Source organism: Hibiscus syriacus, unplaced genomic scaffold (assembly GCF_006381635.1).
Source record: "Hibiscus syriacus cultivar Baekdansim isolate YM2019G1 unplaced genomic scaffold, ASM638163v2 tig00112523_pilon, whole genome shotgun sequence".
NCBI classification, from domain to species: Eukaryota; Viridiplantae; Streptophyta; class Magnoliopsida; order Malvales; family Malvaceae; genus Hibiscus; species Hibiscus syriacus.
Genome location: NW_024063355.1, coordinates 472909 through 484757, shown reverse-complemented (window position 1 = coordinate 484757; position 11849 = coordinate 472909). Strand labels below are relative to the sequence as shown.

The 11849-nt window shown below is 38.4% G+C and overlaps 1 pseudogene; it reads left to right on the top strand.

The window, feature by feature from the left end:
* Positions 1 to 2266: 2266 nt before the first annotated feature.
* On the top strand, positions 2267 to 7109 carry LOC120181265 (annotated as a pseudogene).
* Positions 7110 to 11849: the final 4740 nt, after the last annotated feature.

Below are 11849 nucleotides of genomic sequence, written 5' to 3'. Positions count from 1 at the left end.
CTCGTACTGTTGTCATCAACAGTTTATATATTAAACAGTTACAGCTAAACATAGTTGCCAATGGAACGTATCTTCTGCCACATGCATGTAAGTTTACAGATTACAGTGTCGGAACAAGTTACACGTAAAAACACGTTGTACTTAGTTTGTGTTTGTCTCGGGGATGGATCGAGGGGATGGTTGAATAAAGGTTTCCCTGAAAATTTTAAATTATTATATATTTCTATTATATTTTGTATTTTTTCTATTAATAATACGTTTTTATCTTCTAACATGCCTCCTAACATATAATATGTGTACGTCCCTGATTTGTCTTGTTGCTTAACGATCGTCTCACATAATGTATACCCGCCACTTTGTGAAAGTCAATGTCATTGGGAATCAGAGGAATTAACACATACATTGCATTCGTTTTCCTCTTCCTATAATAACCCCAAAATCTAGTTGAATCTTCTGGTGGGATAATTATGGTACAACGCATTGTCTCGATCTCAATCAACAGAACTCACTACGAGACTCTGGGGTTCAGGGTTTTCAAGCTCGATACGAGTAGTCGAGAATGGCATCTGATACAATCTATCGGCGAAGATGCGTTGTTTTTGGGATGGAAAGTATGTTTGTGCAATAAATTGCGCGGATATGGTGATGACTGCATTTATTTTACGCACAAGAACATGGTGTGGCGATGGAAGAAAATGGCGTATGGTCCTAAAATAAGTGTGTTCAATTTGAGCAATGGGAGCATTCAGGATTTGCCCCACGTACAGCACTGATTTAGAATCAGTGATTTGTTCTCCACCATGCCCACATCTGATTAACGTATGATTTTCAAGTTTACAAGAGCTGTTTTATCATTCAATGTTTTATTTGAGTCAAATTTATATATTTTAATCGAATTAAATATATTTATTTAATTTCTTTTAAATCCACGTAGAATTATTTATAATATTATGATATATCATAAATAACGTTTGGTGTGATTTTATATGGACATTGCCTTCTATGGAAGTGTAATCGTGCCAAAGTTGCTAGGTCATGTCTAGTTGAGTGTTTTGTTGGACTCGATAAAATAAAATTGAATTAAATTTAATGATACGAAAATAATACAAGATTACATGAAGATAAAATAAAATTGATTTAAATTGGATAAGATAAAATGACATAAAAATAAGATAATATCTAATCAAATTTGATGACATTAAAATGAAATAAGATAATTTGGATCGGCTGTAAAATACATATATTAAATATATATGTTGGTATTTGATGAAGATTTTGATAACTATTAAATATCTTATTTAATTGTTATAATAATTTTATTAAAGTTTTATGGATTATGTTTGTGAAAATTAAATTTATTTTTTGAAATATAAAGGTTAAAATAATGGAAAATAAAAAATATTAAAAATTATTGAGCCGACATGAACTTTTTTGGCATGTAACTTAGCTTATAGTGGTGCCAATTAACCACGTGGTGTTTAAGAGCTGCAAAATTACGGAGATGGTACGACGGTACTATTTTATTAATTACTCTAATTATTAAAAGTAATAAAATAATTTTATGATTATAAAATATTATTTTGTTAAGTATTAATTATTAAAAATTATAAAATGATAATTTGATAATTTATTATGTTTAAAATTTATCCGTTTTCATTTAAATTAGGGATTGTTTAAGCTCGACGTTAACATGATGACCGAATATGATATTCGTTTGAGATTCTAAGATCATATTTTATTATATCACAATCAACAAGTTAACGTTCAACTCAGAATACAATCAATTTTTTAACAGGAAATGACAATTGTAGAATATTATAAATAGTCAGATGATTATTTTGTAACTTTTAATAGTCGATGGACTCAACAAAGCAACACTCTATAATTGGATGATCATTTTGTAACTTTTAATAGTCAATGGACTTAATAAAATAGTATACTATAGTAGGGACTATTTGTGTACTTTACCCAATAAATTAATGAGCCGTGTTTGGGTCCTCCTTTCAAAGTAAAAATTAATTATTGAGTTTCAGCTACCAAACCCCTCCTTTCTCCAGGAAAGGCTGCCTTTTTATAAATAAAAAAAGAGGTTTTTAAGCTAATTAAACCTTTATTTGTTTATTACCAAACAATGCCTTCCCATGTGGCCCCACTGTTCACAGCTCCACCATTTCTCATTCTCAAATTCCATTTCTAGGGTTAACTTTTTTTTTTTGGTTAACCTCATATATATATATATATATACATACATGATTCTATTTTTCATTTTATTTGATTGAAAAATTGTCAACAAGTTGAATCTACCACGACTCTGTATAAGCCTTGTTCACAAGATAAGACATCGGCGACGGCGGTGATGTTCGGAATAGTGGTAATAGTTTGAATCTCGATCATCAAGGGGTGGAGTTCATCGATCGATACCGGAAGAATACGGATATGAATGATCTCGGAATCGCTGGTGAGGCGATCCAAGGAGATGGTGGTGGTGGTGTGGTGGAGAAGGCGGCGGGGGATGGAGTCAAAGCTTCCGAGATTATGAGCACGGGAAAACGGAGACGGGGAAGGCCGCCGAAGAATCAGGCCAGAATCATGTCATCATCGGTGCCGGTGCCGCCACCTAACATGGACGATGAAGAAGACGTTTGCTTTATATGCTTCGATGGCGGAAGTCTCGTGCTTTGTGATCGCAAGTGAGATTCTAAATTTCTCTTCTATATAGCTGACTCGTGATTTTAGCAGTTTTCAAGAATATCCTTTATTATATAAATACAGTTTTTAAATTAGATTAAAATTAAAATTATTGCTTTTAAACTGAAAGACAATTTTTAATAGGATTTTCTATTGATTTCGCACCTTCGTCGCATTTGATACTTAATCACTATCTCATATTTTCAACACAAAATCGTATTGAAATCACCTTATAAAAGATTAGAGAAGTAACATAACCTTTGATTTTAAAGTTTCAACTTCGTTCTCATTTCTTTTTTTAATACAAAAGTGTGCATTTTTTAACAAATGATTTTCTATACTTTTTATTTCAATATTAAAACGCCAAGAATCAATAAAGTTCACGTAATTCATTGAAGGATTGTGTAATTAGTAATTCTATCACAGTACATTTGGTCTGAAAACCTTGTTGCTGTTAAAATTTGAATGTTGTTGCAGTGATATATTTGTTTTACTTTGTGTACTTTACCTTTTGCTCCTACATAGTTATGCATACATATTTATATATGATATATTATATTAATGAATATAGTTTTGCGATTCTGCCGTTTACTTCCTTAGTCATGTGAGATTTAATGTATCAGGGGTTGTCCTAAGGCATACCATCCGGCATGTATCAAAAGGGATGAGGAATTCTTTAAATCAAAGGCGAAATGGAACTGTGGTATGTTGCATTTTAGTTAGCTCTTGCACATATTTTTCACTTTTATTTCAGTTCCGTTTACATATGTGTTAAGGTCTATTGAATTCGAAGCTTGTCTTATTTTAATCCAGATCCATGCTCTTCTTTACTTGCTTCACAGTTAATTTAACTGACGTTCCTACTGTTCACATGCTTGTCGAATAGTAGCTTTCCATGCCTCTCATTGCATTGGTTTGGGTTCTTTGTTGTCGAGTGGTTAATGGATTATTCATCTCATTTACCATTAACATATGCCTGTTGGATGGTGGCTTGTTAACTGTTAGCCTTCCATTTCTGTCATTGCATTGGTTTGGGTTCTTTCTTCTCAAGTGAATGGTAATTTACTTGTCTGTTCAGTGACTTCGAGTTTGGTTCTGGATTGATTATTGTGCTAATATTTTTTTATATAATTTGACAATTTATTAGTAAGTTTCAATACTTCAGTTGTTTAATTAATTTTCCGGTGTTCTATTTGTACATTTCAGGGTGGCATATATGTAGCGCTTGTTTGAAAGCTTCATATTATATGTGCTATACTTGTACGTATTCCTTGTGCAAGAATTGCAGTAAAGATGCTGATTACGTGAATGTAAGAGGGACTAAAGGATTTTGTGAAACGTGCATGAGAACTATAATGCTGATTGAAAACCGTGGAGTAGAAAATAAGGAAACGGTATGATTAAATATGGCTTATACAGTTGATTACTGTGAATGTCTCAGCCTTTTCCCCCTAGTATGCTTCCTCATTTGGTAACTATTGTAGTGATAGGTATATGCTTATATTATTGAAGAGTAGATAGTTTTTATCCAACTTAAATGCCTTTTAATTATATTGTGCAGGTTCAAGTGGATTTTGATGACAAAACTAGCTGGGAGTATCTCTTCAAGGTTTATTGGATTTTGTTGAAAGAGAAAATATCGTTAAGTTTCGATGAGCTTATGAAAGCTAAAAATCCCTGCAAAGAAATTGCTATGATGGCTCCTAACGGTGATTTGTCGGGTCAACTTATTAACCGTAGTAATCCTAAATGTGGTAACAGGGAAAATAATTTTGGAGACCCAGGAGCAAGTTCTTCCAAGAGAAGAAAATCAAGGCAAGAGAACATTTTGAACAAAGTGGAATCTCTAGAAGCTGAAAGAGCAGATGTTACAAATGGGATGTCTTTTCCTGAGGACATAAATTGGGCAACAAAGGAGCTTCTTGAATTTGTGGTACACATGAGAAATGGCGACACATCTATGGTCTCTCGTTTTGATGTTCAGGCACTTTTGCTCGAGTACATAACAAGAAGCAATCTTCGTGATCCTAGCCAGAAATCTTACATTGTTTGTGATTCAATGCTTATAAAATTGTTCGGAAAAACAAGGGTAGGCCACTTTGAAATGTTTAAGCTTCTTGATTCACACTTTCTCACCAAAGATCATTCGAGGCTCGTTGATACCATAACAAGAGGAGGCACAAAAGCTTTTGCTACCCAATTGGCTGTTGATAGGAACAGTGATGGCCAACCCATAATTGCCGATGATAAGAGTTGTAAAACTAGCAAAAAGGTTGATGGTCAACCCATAACTGTTGATAGGAACAGTGATGGTACGGAAGCTAGCATACCATCGCATTCTACAGGAGTGGAGCTATCTGTAACTAATATTGAAACAGATAAAATATGGCACTATCAAGACCCACTCGGGAAAATTCAAGGGCCATTTTCTATAGCAATGTTACAAAAATGGAGCATGTGTGGCCTTTTCCCTCCTGATCTGAGAATATGGCGAACAAGTGAAAAGCAGGATGACTCCATTATCTTAACAGTTGCTTTTGATGGGCAGCACAGCCAAGAGCAAAAGTTGCTTCATAACAGCACTGTACCAATTGAAGGCTCAAGGATTACCTCTGGTGATGGTTGCCATAATAGCGATGGTGATGTTAGGGAGAATAGGGATTTGAATGTGAATCCGATGGAAAACAAACAGGTTGAAGAGAGTTCGAAGTCAATGCAGAATGATACAAGTGGTCGTTGTGGTAACAATGAATATGTGAAGAGCAAAGAATCGAACTCTCAATCTTCTCCTTGTAGTGCCTTGGTAGATATTGTTAATTCAAATCCAGTTCACACAGGAAGTCATTTACCACATTCGAACTCTGTAAAGGGTGATAATTACTTCCCTGGCCAGCTCCAAGTGAGTAGTTCCCTTCCCTCATCTACAGTATCTGAGAAACCTTGTGAAACCGAGTCTCATCAGGCTAGCAACGGTCATGGGGTTGGAAGATGGGACTGTGGTTCAATTGACATGAATGAAGATTTGAACAAGACCTCCGAAGGTCAAATTATTGCTGAAAATGTGAAGCAAGATAGTGACAGAGAATCAGGTAAATCTTGTGGCCAAAGCCGGATCTTCACCGGTAAACAATACTTCAAATGGTTGGGATTTGAATTCTGGTTGTTTCTCTGGCAAGGGAATTTGAAGCATCGGAGCACAATCAGGATATTGATTTCTCGAATATTCCTACCTCAACATCAAAGCTGAGCAACGAAGACCCAAAAATTCAGGCTACCGAAACCAAACAGTTTCTTTCTTTGAGTGTTCCTCATCAGGATTCAGGTCCTAGTTGGGGTACTGTTTTGAGTCTAGTGGGTACTGGATCACAGCTTCCTGAAGTTACTGGTGAATGGGGTGGGTATTCCTCCGCTCCAGTGAAACCTTCTGCACAGGAATGGAGGCCGGATCTTGTGCCCGAGTTTTCTTTGAAACCAACTGACTTGGGAAATAATCATTCTGCTACACCAAATTCAGGAAATAGCCAATTGACACATTCTTCTCCCACAGATCATGCAAATAATGCATCTGGTTGGGAGTATTCTTTGGCTGATGAATCTGTTTCGGATCTCTTGGCTGAAGTTGAAGCAATGGAGTCACTTAATGGCTTGCCTTCACCTACTTCAACGTTGCGTTCGGATGGAGAATTGGCTCAAGGTGCTGAACATGATTGTTTTAGCCCTGTAGGACTGAGTCCTGCACCTGATCCAGGAGAAAGTGTTGCTTTGAGGTCCGGAAACGATCTACAAATGCTTTCTCAGCCAACTGCAACCAATGAGCAGTTTGGGGTCTCTCAGTCTGAAGTTCTTGATGCTCATAAGAGTTCCGGTCAGCATTCTTCCTCAACTCCTGTAACAGATGAAGTTACAAGGCCCAGCAATGTCACGGCTAACCAATATGAAGCTCATTCAGACACGCAGCCTCCTGCACCCTCGGTAATAACCTGGGGCATGGCTACTGTGGAGACTGCTTGGAGACCAGGGCCTGAAACTACAGGCCCCAATTCGGGATCAGTTCAAGGAAATGCAACTTTTACTATGGGAGGTTTAGGTCAGGGGACTAGAAACGTCAGTAGGGGAACAGCTCAGGGAGCATTCCAGGAAAACAGAAGCATCAATTCAAGCACGACGGCAGCACATCCACCCGACTGGGGAAGCCAACAGAGATATGTTGGTTCAAGGGACCGGGACCGGGATTTCGATGCAAGAGATTCAAGTTTTGGTAGGGGCAGGTATCCTTGGAATAGACAGTCATCGAATGGAGGTCCACATGGGGTTGGTTCTTTCAGACCACCACCCAAAGGGCAGCGGGTTTGTAAATTTTACGATAGCGGTTACTGCAAGAAGGGAGCATCATGTAGTTATTGGCACCCCTGATGAGTGTTACCACGGCAACCGTGCGTAATTCATTCTGTATTTTCATCATGTGTATTAGGAACTTGATCTGTTAGTCGACTCTGCCAAATTTAAAAGCTTTAACAGTAGAACCATGCCTTGCTAAGGACACGGGTTGTCTCAACTCTCAAGCGCTTTTCCAATGCATAATCGAATATGGATTCCTCTAAATTCATGAAGAAATTTTAAAAAATTCAACATGCATGCATGTTACTTATGTACTTATTATTGATATAGAATCGAAGAAGTCTACTCAAACTAGATTCGTTACTTTCGATCAATGTTGAATTCTAGTTTATATGTATTCAGTATGTGTGGTATATCAATGGGTATGATACTACGATTTAGGGAGTGGTTGGTGTATTACATTATACTGTGCATTTTTTATAAATTCGATTAAAAATTTACAATTCATTTTCTTTTTAAATACAAATTAGTTAAGGAGAGTGTTGTTCTCCTTAGAGGTTTTGGATTCGAGTAGTCATGTTTACAAGGTGCATGTGTGTATTGTCAATGATTAAAAAATTATAAATAAATATTATCTTACAAGTAAGGTTTCATGTTCGAGCCTTTGTATATGCAGAAAATCCTGATGAGAGACTCATCCACCAAAACCCAATTTAACTGTGTAGTTCCCAGAGGAGTGGCCTTCCCAAATCAATAAATCGGACAAAACCGGAGCGATAGGACAATTCAGCACCATGGCAGCATCATCAGCAGTAAAAACTTGTCGGACAAGAGCCACATTCCAGCGAGCTTCTTCATAGACCATGAACTCACCGATACAAATAGGAGTTACCAAATTATTAGTGTACGTAGCTTGCAACTGAACAGCAGAAACTTCCCCCCAACGGTCAATATGTATTTGAACGAAATTGTTAATACCAATCTGATAAAAGAAACTTGACTTGAACTCTTAAAAAGCATTCCAAATACTCCACCAATTGAATGAAGGACGAATGCCGAGCGGAGAATGCAAAATTCGACCATCCGGAAAATATTTCGCTGAAAGAAACTGAGAAACCAAGCCGGTGGGGGTGACGAATACAACGACAAATTTGTTTACCAAGCATTGCAAAATTAAATTGGCGAAGATCATGGGAACAATGACCCCCACACGTTTCGGTTGACAAATGGTTTCCCAAGCGACGAGAGGCTAGCCACGATCAGATGGATCTCTCGACCACCAATAGGAACGGAGCATCGACGAAATGTCATGCAAAATCCCCTTAGGAAGTAAGAAACACTCCATAAGAAACGTAGGGAGAGTTTTCCCCACGGCTTTTATATACACAGTACGACCTCCATACGACAAAGTATGTTTGGTCCAGCCACACACACGAGATGTCACTTTGTCACGGATGAAACCAAATACGTCAGAACGGTTCCGACCAATCACCAATGGCATACCCAAATACATCCCAGGATCCGAAACGATATTCACCCCAATTAAAGAACTCAAATTTCACCATATGCTATCAGGAGTAGAAGGACCAAAATAAATATTGGGTTTAGTGTAATTCACCTTCTAACCAAAAGCACTTTCATAAATATCCAACACTTCTCGCACTCGGACAAACTCATTCGCCGAACAACAAAGGAAAAGAAGACAATCATCAGCATAGAATAAATGTGTCAAACGAGGGCCAGTTCAGCACACTCGGAGTCCCCAGAGGTTACCCTCCCTCTGTTCAGCATGAATAAATGAAGACAACCCTTAGGCACATAACACAAAGAGAAACGAAGAAAGTGGATCTCCCTTTCGCAGCCCACGTTCCGGTCTGAAACGATCAGTTAGGTGACCATTGATTCTAATCCTATACAAGACCGAAGAAACAAAGGACATGATGAAAGTAACCCATGAGTCAACAAATCCAAGACGATACAACATACGCCGAAGGAACAACCATTCAATCTTGTCATAAGCCTTCTCCATATCAAACTTCAAGGCGGCACCGTGTTTTGAATTTACGAAACCAAATTTTATGTAATGTATCATTTCATGGGCGATCAAGATATTGTGAGAGATTAATCTATTGGGTACAAATGCACCCTGGTTTTCGTCAATGCTAGTAGTCATGAAAGGGTGAAGTCTGTTAACAAGCATTTTTGCAACAATCTTATAAATAACAGTGCAAAGAGCAATTGGTCGAAACTTAATTAAACATTTCGAATCAGTAACTTTAGGGATGAGAGTTAAGACAGTTTCATTTACCTCGGCCATATCTGCGCGTCCATGGAGAAGATCTAGACAGAGGGAGATAACATCTGTACCCACAATTGGCCAAAAATTTCGATAAAAACTATCAGGTAGCCCATCAATCCCTGGAGCATTGAGTAGGATGAATCTGATGAAGAGCCGTGACAATTTCAGCACTTGAATAATCAGCAGCATTGAGGCTATCTTGCCTTTATTAGTCACATACTGATTGTGTTGCCAAACAGATAAACTTTCACCCACGTCCTTCAATTTCGAAACGGTATGAGTATCACTGCCCATCCAATAATCACGAACCTTTTGGACACAATCAACATGATTTGCCCAACATTCATCAAACCGGAAATAATCTCTTCGGCGAGAACGAGGGGGTGGGAAGAGGTCAAATTATCCAATAATAAATAACAATAGTCTGAGTTGAGATTAAATTCATTGATCACAGAGTCTGTCAGAAACAACTGACATCAATGTGGAGTTGAAATAAACCAGTCAAGCCTTTCACAAATCCGTTCTAATGTCGAACCTCCTTTAAACCAAGTAAACCAGCCCCGGGAGGGGAAAAAATCCCATAAGTTGGCAGCCCAAAGAGCATCACGAAATGCAGTCATATCAGCACGGTTACGGTGTCGACCACTAACTTTTTTCGAATCAATCAATATTTCATTAAAATCACCACCAACTAACCACGAAAGATTAGAGTGAGTAGGTAGACGGTGAAGCAGGCCCCAAGTATCAACATGAGCTTGACGATCACTTCTATCATGCAGCCTAGTAAATCAGAATTCCACTTCATTTACTACTACAGTGGCATCAATATGCATATCAGAGTAAGATAATAATTGAACTACAATAGAAGATTTCCAAAATAAAACGAGACAAGTGCAAGAGTCTCCACTGGCCACGTACAAACATCCCATCATCCCTAAACGAGTTTTCATAGAGTCAACACGAGGGCTTTGCAGTCTTGTTTCGCAGAGAAAAATGAGACCAGGATCATTCTGAGCAGAAATCTGCTTTAATGAATGAACTGTCTGGGGGTTCCCAAGCCCCGGCAGTTCCAGCATAAGAGTTTCATAATGACCGGCGGGGCTGATCTCCAACCTCTGCCGAAACAGTGGGAATGGTTGTGATAATCTCTGAACTCAGACCATATTGTCCATTTGAATCATCTGGCAGTCTACTATGTTTAGGAGTAGCAAGAGTTTGTGAATTCAAAATTGGGAGCAGCACGCTTATAAGATCGAACAATTCAAGGTCGACTTACTGTGATGGACTAAGAATGTGGGTCTTCATCATAGGTGTCTTTATTCAACCCATTCGGTGGTAAAGTATTAAGAGCAAGAGCAGTTGCAGAAGTCGACCAAGCAAAATCTGGAGCCCTATGATGAGATGAAGGTCTAGACGTCGTCGATGCTTCAGAACTAGAGAAATGCACTATGGTTGGTCTCGGACGAGTAGCCAAACCTAAATTAACTGGTGGAATAACCCGACATTTGCCAAACGGATTAACGGAGTCAACAGGAGGAACCCGAGGACATTCTGAAATAGCGTGGCCAATAATGCCATATCTGAAGTAGAAGGTATGCAGTCGTTCATATTTGAGAATGCATAAACGGGGACGACCATCCAGTCGTCTTCCGATTGGTAAGTATCTGCGAAGAGATTCAGAGATATTCAAACCGACCCAGAGTCTCAGATAACTTCACATTCGTCCCCCCGGTCTGACATCAATAACAATGGGTATACTAATACGACGAGCAATGAGTTCGCCAAAAGGTACACACTCATCTAGCCGAAATGCAAATCATAGACCCTCACCCATATCGGCAGTGTAGTAAATTCATAGTCAGTAATACTACGAAGCGGGCCAGTAAATCATCATTAAAGGACCACAGTTATCTCTCACTAACACACTGAAGGACTTCATCAGAGGAGAAAAAGAACCGAAAAAGACGATCGCCCAAGAAAACAATATCAATGACATGATGAACACCCCATATTGTCCAGAAAACCCACATCAATGCCTCAGAGTCGATAAGGCCATAACCATACAGATAACCAAGAATACATAAATTCGTGGATGCATCTGAGGCCAAGGAGGATGGTCCAGGAAGAAGAACATTACTAACCTCATCTTCGGTGAAGCGGAGGTTTTGCAGGAGTTGTTGAACATCTTCAGCCATAAAAAATAGGACATAAATCAGAGAAAACAACAACGGAGAAGACAGAAACCAACTATACCAGACCCACAGTATCAACCAGTTGAATGCATCCGAAACGGTAAGCAATACCAAGATCTTAAAAAGATAACTGCCAACTACAAAGGGATGAACATTCGGAGGAGTGGGGAAGGCGGTTTGCATGCACCATGTAGTAAATAACCACCCACGTAATTCTCTTTAATTCCGACAGTAAAAAACAAAGACGTGTTTTGTCAGAATGATTTCTGTCCAATAGCCACTTGGGGTCCACATGGTGAAAAAGACTAGTCTGGGGAATATCACCATTTGAG